Genomic DNA, 17588 nt, shown 5'->3' with positions numbered 1-17588 from the left:
GGAAAATGAGAGAGAAAGTGGAGAGAAAGCTAAAACCTGATGTGTTATTAAACAAATCAACACTCTAGGTTAACTAGAGCTTGATTATATTATAGAGCTCCTGTAAAGAGTGCAGATTCTTGCCTCATATTTTTCTAATTTAATGAGTAAAATGAGCTATTTACATACCAACTCAGCCTATTTCTGGGTATTCCTGGGTAGTGATAACACTCCAGCACTTCCATTCTGCCATGAATATGGTACAGCAGACTCCCATAGCCACTCCGGAAAGAAGTTGAAGGTGCTGGTATTTGTAAGTTGGTAGCATGACATGAAATAAGAGAGTAGCAGTAGGGTATGGACAGATGTAAACTGCTGCCACAACCATCAAATAACTCATTTTCATAAGACCTGGGCTTGTTCGTTTTTTTTTTTGACATAATAAGGCTATTATTCCATTTTTTTTTGCAGAAAGAGAGATATTTCCTTCAACTAATTTTACATATTTTCTGGGAATATTAAGCCTACTAACAATAGATACACAACTAAAATAAAATGCCATTTACATATTTCTTGAAATAACAAGAAATATTTTCTTAAAGGTCATTTTCTATGTCTGCCTTTGACTCCATACTGCTGGTGATCTCTCTTGCTAAAAATAAACAAAATGAAAATTAATTCCTAGAAGAATACTCCTATGTTAGGGTTTTCTACTGCACATATTTCAATAATTGTTTGATTTTGTTTGTCAAGGCATCATAAGGATGATATCATGATAAGAAATGTTAGTTGTTACCCTTCCTCATTCAGGTACTAAGCAATGAAGAAGAGATGGCAGATGCCATATGGAAATTTATGTTTCAAGGGTCTTTAATTATCAATTTATATGTCAACTATTAGTAGAAAATCTGTAATGAAGGATATTACTTGTGAATGAAGCAAAAGTGATACTTTTACTCCCTCTCCTCCACACAATCCTCCCTCCCCAACTAAAGGAAACCAGCTGCCACTGAGAAGCCAAGCTGACTTACAGCTGATGGTAGGTAGGGAAGTTAACCAAGTGAGAGAACAGAAAATAGGACCTGGCTTGCCTGCATACAGCGTGGAAACTAAAGAGAAAAGCCATGGCCAGCTGTATACAAATGGTCCCCAAATATTAGAGTGTGGGGGACCCACCTAAGTATGGATTTTAAACCAATTCCCTAGCTCACACAGAGAATATGACTAATGGATGTTTGTCACCTATCTATCTGTGTCTTTTGCCTTAGAGAGTGACAAGTTAGAAAAGAGAAATAAGCAACTTATTTTCTCCCAGGAATAACTTCTTTACAATGTAAATGCAGAGGAAAAGCTTGCTTCATAAAAATGTTCATCTCTCTAGAGTAGTAAGCATGAAATGAGGAGGAAAACAGTGATTTTTACAGATGTTCTATAGAGAGATTGACTCTCTAGTGGTTGAGTAGACTCCCTTTAAGATTTTTATATTCCATTTGTTGAACTAGAAGGCATACAAGACTTGGTTTCTGAGTATGTGTTTAATCACTGAGTATTTGTTTAATCACTCAGACTTAGTATGATATAATAAAGTAGATTCTTGAAGGTTTTTTGTGTAGTATTCAGACTAGATTGCTCAGTAAACCTACGGTTTACTGACAGCATCTCAGAATTGATTGAAGAGGGTAGGAACAAGACCAAGTGACTGGGGCCTCAGGACCCCCAGTCTTTTTCTATCCAAATAACTCCATTTTGACTCTGTTGTATCATTGAATCACAGGAAAGATTCAAGAATAACAAAATTTCACAAGGAAACATTTTTTTCTCCAAAAAAAATTTGAAAAATCAATGAAATAGTGCATGAGAAAACTGCTGTACAACCTCTATCACTTTAGAAATGCTATTTATAATTCTCAGCATTTGAGGGTAGAGTGTCACGCACATAAAACAACCCATTGTTGAAAGTTAATGACAGTTTTTTTTTAGTGCAGGAGCACTGTAGATTTATTTGGAATTTTCTGCCTCCTAGCATTTCCCATTCAATCATAAATACTTCCTTAAAAATAGGCTCTCTAATGTTCATGTATAACTACCAGGGCTTTAGATGTTAATACAGTAAATGTAAAATGGAAACAGAAGGCTTTCAATGTCCTTTTTTTTTTGATCAAAGCAAGTAATTTTAGCCTTTGAAAGTATATTTTCAACATTATTTAGAGCATGTTGGCATACCTGATGTTAAAGTTGGTAGTAAATTTTGAAATTATCTTATCCTTTATTTGAAATGTTCATGAGAAACAGAAACAAATACTCAGATTGAGAAAATTTGTTTACTTATTTTCCCACTGATAGAGCGAAGAGTTATTCAGCCCTTACACTGTTTTGTCGACACTGTTATGTGCACCGACACAAGATGATTCCCAAACAATTCCACTTGGAGAGTTCAGTCTAGAAAAAACACACACAGAAAACTAATGTATTATGAGGATTTTAAAGAGTTATAAAACAGGTATGGGTTTCTGAGGGGGTCACAAGGAAGGATCAACAAATGTGCAGGAGTCCAAATGCACAGAGGAGCTAAATTGGCTGAGGAGCCAGCGATCTCATGATAAAAATAAGGCTCCTTGACACTCACTGTGGAGAATGACAGCTGGGGAAACTTCACGGCTTCATATTTAGTCTCAGGGATACTTCTTTCCTAGTCCAGGTTCTTTGAATACTTTCCCCATGCTGCTGGCTTCCAAGATCCCAGCTCTTGTCAGAGATGCCATGAACACCTACTTCGTCCGACAGCAGAGTGAGAAGCAGCTTGCCAAACAACCTTACTTTCATCTCCAAAGGAATGTCTCATACCTCTTTATTTAAATACCTTTTTTCCCCCTTTCCTTCTTCTTTTCCCTTCTTCTTTTATTTTTGTAGAATATACAAATTATATAAATCTAGATTATAGACTATGTTTCTGGATTCAGTTTCTTAGATTCTCCCACAAGGCTTTGCCTATTCCTATTTTTCAATTACTAGGTGTAAGAGAAAACTGAAAAAATATGTGCCCTCACTTTTTAATATTTCCTAGGTCTTAACAAGATTCTTCCACTTAATACAGCTGACCCTTCAAGAACATGGGTTTGAAATGCCTGGGTCAACTTATACATGGATTTTTTTCAGTAAATGTATTGGAATATATTTTTTCAGGTATTTGCAACAATTTGAAAAATCCATTTCTTTTCTAGTGCCCAGTCAAAAGTAGGCTATTAGTAGTTAAGTTTTGGAGGAGTTGAAAATTATATGTGGATTCTCAACTACACAAGGATATGGTGCCCCAAATCCTGTGTTGTTCAAGGGTCAACTGTATATTCTTAGCAGATATCTTTAGGTAGCAGCACCTGTGCATTTGAATGTCATAAAACTTCAGATGGGATATGAAGTTGAAGCCATTTGAACCGTTAGAATGTGGGTATTCATCTAATTCTTAGTAATTTATACTTGATAGGAAGTGGAGTTATATGATTTTCACCTCAATGTCCCCTTGTGATTTATACAACAAAGTTGCTCTTTAAAGTCTTTCCAGTTCTGAGATATTATGATTCTTTAAGAATCTAGAGGCTCATACAGTATCAAAGAAATATTTCCAGCTTATCAAGGGCATTTGGGATACAAGGACTAGAAACCCATTCAAATTTGCTTAAGCACAAACCACTTAAGATTTGTACCCTTTATTACAGGAAACAGATTAGAACTCTATTCCCCACATCCCATCTTTTGACATGTGTAAAACTGTTTTAACAGTGTTATATATCATACACTTGACATTGGGAAAGACAATGGAACAGACAAATAACCTGTAGCATATTTACGAAACAGAATCTTGACAGTGATGAAAAAGGATGGACTACTACTACATGAGATATCATGGATGAATTTCTCAAATGTCATATTGAAGGAAAGAAACTAGGCACACAATTTATATGAACTCAAACTAATCTATATTTATAATTATTTTGTAGTGATAGTGATGATATTTTAGGTGTTGGTTGACTGAGTAGAGACCAGAGAAAGCCTATTAGAATGATGAAAGTACTCTGTATTATGTTCTGGGTGGTGGTTACATGAGTGTACACATATTTAAAAAGTCATTAAATGATACAACTAAGGAGTGCAGTTACTATGTATTATACCTCAATTAAAAAAATAATAGTCCACCATGTTGTTAGGGACTGATTTATTTATTTATTTAAACATTCAAAAATACATGGAAAGCAATGCTAATCACTAGCCATATGCACAAAAGACATAATTGATGTTTTCATGGGGAAATGAATGGAGGCTGAACAGTATACAGATAAGGACAATTCAATACTCAAATGCTATGTTTCTACATGGGATGCTGGACACACTTCCATTTTCAATTCAAAATACAAACATACAGTTCTTGAGGACCTCAGCAGTGTGATTATGTAATTGTGGACTGAGAAGTCAGAGGTGAACAAGCTGGACCTGTTCTCTTCCTTCAGGGAACTCTCAGTTAACTCACACCTGGGCTTCTGTCACAATATCGCTTTGTATTCCCCTTGATTAGGGAACGATGGTTCCAGTCTTGTCTGCCATGTTTAAATAGCTGTTGAAACAAAGATATACTCCAAACTCAGTATTTACTGTCAATTATTTTACTGTGTTATCAATATCGTTTTTCTTTTCCCTGGGCATATGCACCATCATCATTGAATGTTTAGGGGAGCAATACATCTCCAAAGCCCAAGAACACAAGTTCATTAAACTAAAACTGGCTTGATGAACGCAACCAGAAAAATGCTGTTGAACCTTTAATATGTACGTATTTGTTCTGAGTTAAAGAAAAAATCTACACTCTTTAAGAACATATGTTAATTAATGGAACCAAAATCATAATTAAAATCTAAGAAATACTTCAACCAATTCCATAGCTTTACATTTTTCTCTAAAGTATGAATTTCAGTTTTGCCTTTATGGTGCTTAGTCTCTCAGAGAAGAAAGCTTTCCAAGCAGTTTGTAACATACCTTTAAAAGATCTATGTAATAAGAAAGAAACTCTATAAATCCCTCTCCATACTGTACTGCATGCCACGGACACCTAGAAGACTCTAAGCTGTCAAGACCTGCCAAATGAGAAAAGGAAAAATCATGAAAAGAAATGGAACCTTGGAGCTGACTGCCTAAAAGCCAAAATTTCTCCTGGGATTTCTGTACAAAAGAGAGGTTTCAGTACTTCCCAAAGAACACTGGATCACATGAACTTATTCAAATATAAGGTCAGATCTCAGTGTTTAGGTTTAAAGCTGTCCTATATGTACCTTGATAAGGAGGGAAAAATGACAAATCTCACCTTTGAATAAATTCATTTTAATCCCTTTCTTCCTTTTGATGTAATAAAAATAGTCTTGTCATGTAGCTACGATTGCATTTAATGGTTGTCATTTACAGAAATGGAAAAATGATATGAGTATAATGCCTTCAAATATGGCTAATAGCATTTTTACATATGGAGAAAAATACTTTTATTTTACATGAATAAGTCCATTGCTTCCTGATGATGATTATTGAAAATTCAGCAGCTTCTTTTATTACAGAGTAATGATAAGAACAGCTCCATCTTTTCTCTGCCATGTATGTTAAAAAATGGTAGTCCAAGCAAATCTATATTCCTAATGTTTGCTGTAACCCCATTAGTTCTCAGACAAATTCTTATCAAAAGTCTTGCCTAATTATCACCACTTTACCTGATTTTCATCTCATATTTTAAATAATAAAGATGTCTCAATCTGTTATATTTTAAGATGACCTAGTAAATGCTGTTTTTCCCGTTAAGCATTTCTTAAGCACATAACTTGTCACTTCTGTACTAATTTGCTGTAACACTCGTTGATAAGTGGACATTAATTAATGCTAAATTACAATGGAATTTTTATGGAATTACAGGTGACATCCGCGTCAGCAGCAAATGAGTGCATCATGATTAAACTTATTACCATTTCTAATTAACCTTGAGTGCCCCTGGATGTTAACTGCACACAAGGCAAGTGTATACGCAGCCTGCAGCTCCTACTCAAAACAAACCCTGTGCATCACAGAGCTACTAGGAGTTTAAGAAAGAGTGTCACGGGCCACGTTTGTGTTCATTGTGGATGCAGAAGATTAGAGAACGAAAATATCACAAATACTTTGATAGCTGTGAGCAACGAAATTATTGCTTTCAAAAGTCAGAAAAAAGCCTTCCAGAAATTGAATCTGCTTTGAGTGTCATAGGCAGGCATATGAAGAAGGTTTATTTTATTCTCTATGCTGAGATTAAGGTGCATTCCTTACCTACCTGCTTCCCCAACTCTTAAGAGCAAAGTTTTCTCTGATGAATATTGCTAGACAATAAGCCTTACACCTAAAATCTATTTCTAGTCTTTCCTGCTACCTGAAGAATACCAAGGCTTAGAGCAGCACTGATTTGATACCCGTGCATACCTGGAGCTGATTCCAGGATGTAGCAGGAAGTGAAAGTGGGCATCGCAAACTGCTCCTGGACCTGCTAGTGCCTGTTCCTAACCATGAAAATGTGCTATTCATGATGCCCGTTTCAAGGAACATAACTTGAGTGACTGTGCCAGCTGCTATCTCACTGGATCCACCACATTTGCTCGAAACCCAGCATAAGCCAGTGAGTGGTGCTGGGGCAGGATCCTTCGGGCAAAAGATGGGACTCCTCCAAAGAGCAGCAGATACCCGAAGACTCCGCAAAGTGTTAGCCAAAACTTTGATGAAATTGGAGTTCTCAGCTATTTCTACATTATCTTCCTTCCTCTCCCTTGTCTTTCTTTTATTTTTTAATTTTTTATTAAGGTATGATTGATATACACTCTTATGAAGGTTTCACATGAAAAAACAATGTGGTTACTACATTTACCCATATTATCAAGTCCCCATCCATACCCCAATGCAGTCACTGTCCATCAGTGCAGGAAGATGCCAGAGATACACTATGTGCCTTCTCTGTGATACACTGTTCTCCCCGAGGTCCCTCACACTGCATGTACTAAACATAATACCCCTCAGTCCCTTTCTCCCTCCCTCCCCACCCGCCCTCCCACACCCCTCCTCTTTGGTAACCACTAATTCATTCTTGGAGTCTCTCTGAGTCTGCTGCCATTTTTTTCCTTCAGTTTTGCTTCATTATTATACTCCACAAATGAGGGAAATCATTTGGCATTTGTCTTTCTCCACCTGGCTTATTTCACTGAGCATAACGTCCTCCAGCTCCATCCATGTTGTTGCAAATGGTGGGATTTGTTTCTTTCTTACGGCTGAGTAGTATTCCATTGTATATATGTACCACATCTTCTTTATCCATTCATCTAGACATGGACACTTAGGTTGCTTCCATATCTTGGCTATTGTAAAAAGTGCTGCAATAAACATAGGGGTGCATCTGTCTTTTTCAAACTGGAGTGCTGCTTTCCACAATGGATGAACTAGCTTATGTTCCCACCAGCAGTGTAGGAGGGTTCCCCTTTCTCTGTATCCTCACCAGCATTTGTTGTTCTTAGTCTTTTCACTGCTGGCCCTCCTTACTGGTGTGAGGTGATATCTCTTTGTGGTTTTAATTTGCATTTCCCTGATGATTAGTGATGTGGAGCATCTTATCATGTGTCTGTTGGCCATGTGAATTTCTTCTTTGGAGAGCGGTCTCTTCATATCCTCTGCCCATTTGTTAATCAGGTTATTTGCTTTTTGGGTGTTGAAGTGTGTAAGTTCTTTATATATATATATATATATTTTTTGAAAGGGCATCTCTCATATTTATTGATCAAATGGTTGTTAACAGTTAACAACAATAAAATTCTGTACAGGGTACTCAATGCACGATCATTAATCCACCCCAAGTCTAATTCTCATCACTCTCAGGTCTTCTGAAGCACAACGAACAAGTTCTTACATGGTGTACAAATTCTTATATAGTGAATAAGTTCTTACATGGTGAACAGTACAAGGGCAGTCGTCACAGAAATTTTCGGTTTTGATCACGCAATATGAACTATAAACAGTCATGTCAAATATGAATATTTGTTTGATATTTATACTTGATTTATATGTGGATCCCACATTTCTCCATTATTATTATTATTATTTTTAATAAAATGCTGAAGTGGTAGGTAGATACAAGATAAAGGTAGAAAACATAGTTTAGTGCTGTAAGAAAGCAAATGTAGATGATCAGGTGTGTGCCTATAAGCTAAGTAGTAATCCAAGCTAGACAAGGGCAACAAAACATCCACGGATGCAGAAGATTTCTCTCAAAACGGGGGTGGGGGTTGTAAGCATCACCTCTGTTGATCCCCAGTTTCACACCTGATGGCCCCCCTGCGACTGTGCCTGTCTTAGGTTGTTCCTCCCTTGAGGAATCTTACCCGTCTCTGGCTAACCAGTCATCTTCCGGGGCCAGACAGGGAAATGTAAAGTTGGTAAGTGAGAGAGAAGCAATATTGTTTGAAGAGGTTAGCTTTTTACTTCTTTGCATATTTATGCCCCGTGGCTTCTATGCCCAGCATTTGTCTTGAGGTATCTTTACCACTTGGAAGAATTATGATACTCGGTAAATTTGGTATGAGGCATGAATTCTATTTAAGGGTTGTAATTAGGAAGGAAGAAGAAAAAAAGCTATAGAAGTAGCAGACGGAAGAAAACATGGGAAGATTTATTATTCCTTTGACATATCTTCTTGTAGAGTAACTTAAGCATGTCTAGGTTTTAAACTACTAATTAAATTGCGCACACACATTAACATAATAGGAATACAGTTACATAACCAAAGCATACCTACAATTACCAGCCATCTCCAGTGAAACCAAAAAACCAGTTAGGCACCATAAACATTTGTGAAAACTTATCTATGATATGATGGATATTGTCTAACTGAATTTGAATAGTTTGAGAAAAATCAGACAATTTAAAACAACACATTCCTGGGAACTGTTCACCTCCCATGTGTTCTCTTAACAGTAGATAGTGTGTAGTCTCAAGATTTTGGAGCGCTGCAACTTGCACTTCTCCTAATTCTTGGTTGAGATCCAACAGTATAGATCTAGTCAAATTTGTTATTTTACTGTATGCACAGGCCAGCTTAGATAACTCCTTCTTCATTCCAATGGCAATTCCAGGAACCAATGGGATGAATGCAGCTACGACTGCAACAGTGCCGGGATGTTTATTGATGTTTTTTGATGATCATCTTCTGGAATGACTCTTCCAGAGTATGTTGATGTTGGAACTTCTTCTTCATATCATGTCTTAGTTCGTTTTCTGGGTAGCCAAATTAGGCTTTGATCCTCTGTTTAAACACAAACAGACCCTTTGCACACATTTTGATATGCCCTTTACCATTGTGAAGTACTTATTAGAAATCACCACACAGGAACTGCTTTTTTTTTTAAGAGAAAGGAATATTATCAGAAAAATGTACTTCCATACCAGATCATCTGACAACCTTTAAATGATCAAATCAAAATTAAGGATATTTAAAGCATGCACTAATCATTGATTTACAGTTAGTTTTATCCTATCAGGGAGTAACCCCCTTTGTTTTTTGATTTTGTTTTTTGCTTTTTTTGTTATCGTTAATCTACAATTAAATGAAGAATATTATGTTTACTAGACTCTCCCCTATACCAGGTTCCCCCTATAAACCCCTTTACAGTCACTGTCCATCAGCATAGCAAAATGCTGTAGAATCACAACTTGTCTTCTCTGTGTTGTACAGCCCTCCCCTTTCTCCCACCCCTCCTTTATGCATGCTAATCTTAATACACCCCCTTGTCTCCCCCACTTATCCCTCCCTACCCACCCATCATCCCCGGTCCCTTTCCCTTTGGTACCTGTTAGTCCATTCTTGGGTTCTGTGATTCTGCTGCTGTTTGGTTCCTTCAGTTTTTCCTTTGTTCTTATACTCCACATATGAGTGAAATCACTTGGTATTTCTCTTTCTCCGCTTCGCTTATTTCACTGAGCATAATACCCTCCAGCTCCATCCATGTTGTTGCAAACGGTAGGATTTGTTTTCTTCTTATGGCTGAGTAATATTCCATTGTGTATATGTACCACATTTTCTTTATCCAATCATCTACTGATGGACACTTATGTTGCTTCCAATTCTTGGCTATAGTAAATAGTGCTACGATAAACATAGGGTGCATCTGTCTTTTTCAAACTTAAGTGCTGCATTTTTAGGGTAAATTCCTAGGAGTGGAATTCCTGGGTCAAATGGTAAGTTTATTTTGAGCATATTGATGAACCTCCATACTGCTTTCCACAATGATTGAACTAATTTACATTCCCACCAGCAGTGTAGGAGGGTTCCCCTTTCTCCACAGCCTCGCCAACATTTGCTGTTGTTTGTCTTTTGGATGATAGCCATCCTTACTGGTGTGAGGTGATATCTCATTGTAGTTTTAATTTGCATTTCTCTGATAATTAGCGATGTGGAGCATCTTTTCATGTGTCTGTTGTCCATCTGTATATTTTTTTGGAGAACTGTCTTTTCAGTTCCTCTGGCCAATTTTTAAGTGGATTTTTTGTTTTTTGTTTGTTGAGGTGGGTGAGCTCTTTATATATTTTGGATGTCAAGCCTTTATCAGATCTGTCATTTTCAAATATATTCTCCCATACTGTAGGGTTCCTTTTTGTTCTACTGATGGTGCCTTTTGCTGTACAGAAGCTTTTAAGCTTAATATAGTCCCACTTGTTCATTTTTGCTGTTGTTTTCCTTGCCCAGGGAGATATGTTCAAGAAGAGGTCACTCATGTTTATGTCTTGGAGGTTTTTGCCTATGTTTTTTTCTAAGAGTTTTATGGTTTCATGACTTACATTCAGGTCTTTGATCCATTTTGAATTTACTTTTGTGTATGGGGTTAGACAATGGTCCAGTTTCATTCTCCTACATGTAGCTGTCCAGTTTTGCCAGCACCATCTGTTGAAGAGACTGTCATTTCGCCATTGTATGTCCATGGCTTCTTTATCAAATATTGATTGACCACATATGTTTGAGTTAATGTCTGGCGTCTCTAATCTGTTCCACTGGTCTGTGGCTCTGTTCTTGTGCCAGTAACAAATTGTCTTGATTACTATGGCTTTGTAGTAGAGCTTGAAGTTGGGGAGTGAGATCCCCCCTACTTTATTCTTCTTTCTCAGGATTGCTTTAGCTATTCGGGGTCTTTGGTGTTTCCATTTGAATTTTTGAACTATTTGTTCCAGTTCATTGAAGAATGTTGCTGGTAATTTGATAGGGATTGCATCAAATCTGTATATTGCTTTGGGCAGGATGGGCATTTTGACGATATTAATTCTTCCAAGCCTTGAGCATGGGATGAGTTTCCATTTGTTAGTGTCCCCTTTAATTTCTCTGAAGAGTGACTTGTAGTTTTCAGGGTATAGGTCTTTCACTTCTTTGGTTAGATTTCTTCCTAGGTATTTTATTCTTTTTGATGCAATTGTGAATGGAGTTGTTTTCCTGATTTCTCTTTCTATTGGTTCATTGTTAGTGTATAGGAAAGCCACAGATTTCTGTGTGTTAATTTTGTATCCTCAACTTTACTGTATTCTGATATCAGTTTTAGTAGTTTTGGAGTGGAGTCTTTACGGTTTTTTTATGTACAATATCATGTCATCTGCAAATACTGACAGTTTAACGTCTTCTTTACCAATCTAGATTCCTTGTATTTCTTTGTTTTGTCTGATTGCTGTGGTTAGGACCTCCAGTACTATGTTAAATAACAGTGGGGAGAGTGAGCATCCCTGTCTAGTTCCCGATCTCAGAGGAAAAACTTTCAGCTTCTCGCTGTTCAGTATAATGTTGACTGTGGGTTTATCTTATGTGGCCTTTATTATGTTGTGGTACTTGCTCTCTATTCCCATTTTGCTGAGCGTTTTTATCATGAATGGATGTTGGATTTTGTCAAATGCTTTTTCAGCATCTATGGAGATGATCATGTGGTTTTTGTCTTTCTTTTTGTTGATGTGGTGGATGATGTTGATGGGTTTTCAAATGTTGTACCATCCTTGCATCCCTGGGATGAATCCCACATGGTCATGGTGTATGATCCTTTTGATATACTTTTGAATTCGGTTTGCTAATATTGTTTGAGAATTTTTGCATCTACATTCATCAGGGATATTGGTCTATAATTTTCTTTTTTGGTGGGGTCTTTGCCTGGTTTTGGTATTAGGGTGATGTTGGCTTCATAGAATGAGTTTGGGAGTATTCCCTCCTCTTCTATTTTTTGGAAAACTTTAAGGAGTATGGGTATTATGTCTTATCTGTGTGTCTGATAAAATTCCGAGGTAAATCCGTCTGGCCTGGGGGTTTTGTTCTTGGGTAGTTTTTTTGATTACCGTTTCAATTTCTTTGCTCATAATTGGTTTGGTTAACTTTTGTGTTTCTTCCTTGGTCAGTCTTGGAAAGTTGTATTTTTCTAGGAAGTTGTCCATTTCTTCTAGGTTTTCCAGCTTGTTGGCATATAGGTTTTCATAGTAGTCTTTAATTATTCTTTGTATTTCTGTGGAGTCTGTCGTGATTTTTTCCTTTCTCATTTCTGATTCTGTTGATTTGTGTTGATTCTCTTTTTCTCTTAATAAGTTTGGCTAGAGGCTTATCTATTTTGTTTATTTTCTCAAAGAACCAGCTCTTGGTTCCATTGATTTTTTCTTCTCAATTTTGTTTATTTCTTCTCTGATCTTTATTATGTCCCTCCTTCTGCTGACTTTCGGCCTCATTTGTTCTTCTTTTTCCAATTTCGATAATCGTGATGTTAGACTATTCATTTGGGATTGTTCTTCCTCCTTCAAGTGTGCCTGGATCGCTATATACTTTCCTCTTAAGACTGCTTTAGCTGCATCCCACAGAAGTTGGGGCTTTGTGTTGTTGTTGTCATTTGTTTCTATATATTCCTTGATCTCTATTTTGATTTGTTCATTGACCCATTGATTATTTAGGAGCATGTTGTTAAGCCTCCATGTGTTTGTGAGCCTTTTTGTTTTCTTTGTAGAATTTATTTCTAGTTTTATACCTTTGTGATCCAAAAAATTGGTTGGTAGAATTTCAGTATTTTGGAATTTACTGAGGCTCTTTTTGTGAGCTAGTATGTGGTCTATTCTGGAGAATGTTCCATGTGCACTTGAGAAGAATGTATATCCTGTTGCTTTTGGATGTAGAGTTCTATAGATGTCTATTAGGTCCATCTGTTCTACTGTGTTGTTCAGTGCCTCCGTGTCATTACTTATTTTCTTCCTGGTGGATCTATCCTTTGGGGTGAGTGGTGTGTTGAAGTCTCCTAAAATGAATGCATTGCAGTCTTTTTCCCCCTTTAGTTCTGTAAGTATTTGTTTCACATATGCTGATGCTTCTGTGTTGTGTGCATATATATTTAGAATGGTTATATCCTCTTATTGTACTGAGACCTTTATCATTATGTAGTGTCGTTCTTTGTCTCCTGTTACTTTCTCTGTTTTAAAGTCTATTTTGTCTGATATTAGTACTGCAACCCCTGCTTTCTTCTCGGTGTTGTTTGCCTGAAATATGTTTATCCATCCCTTGAGTTTTAGTCGGCGCATGTCTTTGGGTTTGAGGTGAGTTTCTTGTAAGCAGCATATAGATGGGTCTTGCTTTTTTATCCATTCTATTACTCTGTGTCTTTTGATTGCTGTGTTAAGTCCATTTACATTTACGGTGACTATTGAGAGATATGTACTTACTGCCATTGCAGGCTTTAAATTCTTGGTTTCCAAAGGCTCAAGGTTAGCCTCTTTAGTATCTTACTGCCTAACTTAGCTCGCTTATTGAGCTGTTATATACACTGTCTGGAGATTCTTTTCTTCTCTCCCTTCTTATTCCTCCTCGTCCATTCTTCATATGTTGGGTGTTTTGTTCTGTGCTATTTTTAGGAGTGCTCCCATCTAGAGCAGTCCCTGTAATATGCCCTGTAGAGGTGGTTTGTGGGAAGCAAATTCCCTCAGCTTTTGTTTGTCTGGGAATTGTTTAATCCCACCATCATATTTAAATGAAAGTCTTGCTGGATACAGTATCCTTGGTTCAAGGCCCTTCTGTTTCATTGTATTAAATATATCATGCCATTCTCTTCTGGCCTGTAGGGTTTCTGTTGAGAAGTCTGATGATAGCCTGATGGGTTTTCCTTTATAGGTGACCTTTTTCTCTCTAGTTGCCTTTAAAACTCTTTCCTTGTCTTTGATCTTTGCCAATTTAATTTTTATGTGTCTTGGTGTTGGCCTCCTTGGATCCTTTCTATTGGGGGTTCTGTGGTCTGTTCGATTATTTCATCCCCCAGTTTGAGGAAGTTTTCAGCAGTTATTTCTTCAAAGACACTTTCTATCCCTTTTACTCTCTCTTCTTCTTCTGGTACCCCTATAATACGGATATTGTTCCTTTTGGATTGGTCACACAGTTCTCTTAATATTGTTTCATTCCTGGAGTTCCTTTTATCTCTCTCTGTGTCAGCTTCTATGCGTTCCTGTTCCCTGGTTTCTATTCCTTCAATGGCCTCTTGCATCTTATCCACTCTGCTTATAAATCCTTCCAGAGTTTGTTTCACTTCTGTAATCTCCTTCCTGTCATCTGTGATCTCCCTCCAGACTTCATCCCATTGCTCTTGCATTTTTCTCTCCATCTCCGTCAGCATGTTTATGATTTTTATTTGAATTATTTTTCAGGGAGACTGGTTAGGTCTGTCTCCTTCTCTGGTGTTGTCTCTGTGATCTTTGTCTGCCTGTAGTTTTGCCTTTTCATGGTGATAGGAATAGTTTGCAGAGCTGGGATGAGTGACGGCTGGAAGAACTTCCCTTCTTGTTGGTTTGTGGCCTTTGTCTCCTGGGAGAACAGCGACCTCTAGTGGCTTGTGCTGGGTAGCTGCACACAGACAGGGCTTCTGCTTCCTGCCCGGCTGCTATGGAGTTTATCTCCACTGTTCCTGTGGGCGTGGCCTGGCTCCGGCCACTGCTCCGATATGGTGGAGCCCCATTGGATGGGGAGCCGCCGGGAGGCTATTTATCTTGGTAAGGGGCCTCCGTGTTCCCTGCTGTGCAGGGGTTTAGAGTGCCCAGAGATCCGCAGATTCCCTACCTCTGCACTAATTTTCCCACCCTGCCCCTTTAAGACTTCCAAAAAGCACTCGCCAAAACAAAACAACAACAACAACAAAAGATTGTATAAATAATTTAATAAAAAGAAAAAAAACCACTTGCTTTTCTTTGTTCTCCGGCACGGCCTCAGGCACCTGCTCACCAGTCTTGCTGCCCTTTTTCCCTAGTATTGGGGTCCCTGTCCCTTTAAGTTTTCCAAATTGCACTCGCTAAAAAAAGAAAAAAGAAAAAAAGAAATGGCCGCTCACATTTCTTTGTTCTCCAGCGCCGGCCTCAGGCACCCGCTCACTGGTCTTGCTGCCCTGTTTCCCTAGTATTGGGATCCCTGTCCCTTTAAGACTTCCAAAAAGCACTCGCCAAAACAAAACAACAACAACAACAACAACAAAAATGGCCGCTCGTGTTTCTTTCTTCTCTGGCGCCGGCCTCAGGCACCCATTCGCCGGTCTTGCTGGCCTGTTTCCCTAGTATCCAGGACCCCACGCATGCACTGTGTCTGCGCTCTGGTCCGGATGGCTGGGGCTGGGTGTTCAGTAGTCATGGGCTCCCTCTCCCTCCCCTCTCGGACTCCTCTCCTCCTGCCGAGAGCTGGGGTGAGAGGCGTTCAGGTCCCACTGGGCCACAGCTTGTATCTTACCCCCTTCGTGAGGCGCTGGGTTCTCCCAGGTCTGGATGTGGTCTGGTTGTTGTCCTGTGCCCTCTGGTCTCTGTTCTAGGAAGAGTTGTCTTTGTTATATGTTCATAGATATATGTGGTTTTGGGAGGAGATTTCTGCTGCTCTACTCTCTCTGCCATCTTGGCTCTGCCTCCTCCAAGTTCTTTATATATTTTTGATGTTAACCCCTTGTCGGATATGTCATTTACTAATATATTCTCCCATACTGTAGAATGCCTTTTTGTTTTGTTGATGATGTCCTTTGCTGTACAAAAACTTTTTAGGTTGATATAGTCCCATAAGCTCATTTTTGCTTTTGTTTCCCTTTCTTGAGGAGATGGGTTCAGGAAGAATTTGCTCATGCTTATATTCAGGAGATGTTTGCCTATGTTGTCTTCTAAGAGTTTTATGGTTTCATGACTTACATTCAAGTCTTTAACCCATTTCGAGTTTACTTTTGTGTATGGGGTTAAACAATAATCCAGTTTCATTCTCTTGCATGTCGCTGTCCAGTTTTGCCAACATCATCTGTTGAAGAGGCTGTCATTTCCCCATTGTATGTCCATGGCTCCTTTATCATATATTAATTGACCATATATGGTTGGTTTATATCAGGGCTCTCTAGTCTGTTCCATTGGTCTATGGGTCTGTTCTTGTGCCAGTACCAAATTGTCTTGATGACTGTGGCTTCGTAGTAGAACTTGAAGTTGGGGAGCATAATTCCCCCTGCTTTATTCCTCCTTCTCAGGATTGCTTTGGCTATTCGAGGTCTTTTGTGGTTCCATATGAATTTTAGGACAATTTTCTCTAGTTCGTTGAAGAATGCTGTTGGTATTTTGATAGGAATTGCATTGAACCTATAGATTGCTTTAGGCTGGAGGGCCATTTTGACAATATTAATTCTTCCTATCCATGAGCATGGGATGTGTTTCCATTTATTGGTATCTTCTTTAATTTCTCTCATGAGTGTCTTGTAGTTTTCAGAGTATAGGTCTTTCAGTTCCTTGTTTAAGTTTATTACTAGGTATTTTATTCTTTTTGATGCAATTGTGAATGGAATTGTTTTCCTGATTTCTCTCTCTGCTAGTTCATTATTAGTGTATAGGAATGCCAGAGATTTCTGTGTATACATTTTGTATCCTACAAATTTGCTGAATTCAGATATTAAATCTAGTAGTTTTGGAGTGGATTCTTTACGGTTTTTTATGTACAATATCATGTCATCTGCAAACAGGGACAGTATAACTTCTTCCTTGCCAATCTGGATGCCTTGTATTTCTTTGTGTTCTCTGATTGCTGTGGCTTGGACCTCCAGTACTATGTTGAATAGAAGTGGGGAGAGTAGGCGTCCTTGTCTTGTTCCCGATCTTAAAGGAAAAGCTTTCAGCTTCTCGCTGTTAAGTATAATGTTGGCATGGGTTTGTCATATATGTCCTTTACTATGTTGAGGTACTTACCCTCTATACCCATTTTGTTGAGGGTTTTTGTCATGAATGGATGTTGAAGTTTGTTAAATACTTTTTCAGCATCTATGGAAATGATTATGTGTTTTTTGTCCTTCTTTTTGTTGATATGGTGGATGATGTTGATGGATTTTCGAAGGTTGTACCATCCTTGCATCCCTGGCATAAATCCTGCTTGCTCATGGTGGATGATCTTTTTGATGTATTTTTGAATTTGGTTTGCTAATATTTTGTTGAGTATTTTTGCATCTATGTTCATCAAGGATATTGGTCTGTAATTTTCTTTTTTTTGTGGTGTCTTTGCCTGGTTTTGGTATTAGAGTGATGCTGGCCTC

This window comes from Manis pentadactyla, chromosome 15, assembly GCF_030020395.1.
Source record: "Manis pentadactyla isolate mManPen7 chromosome 15, mManPen7.hap1, whole genome shotgun sequence".
Lineage (NCBI taxonomy): Eukaryota > Metazoa > Chordata > Mammalia > Pholidota > Manidae > Manis > Manis pentadactyla.
Note: the sequence above shows the minus strand (reverse complement) of the source record.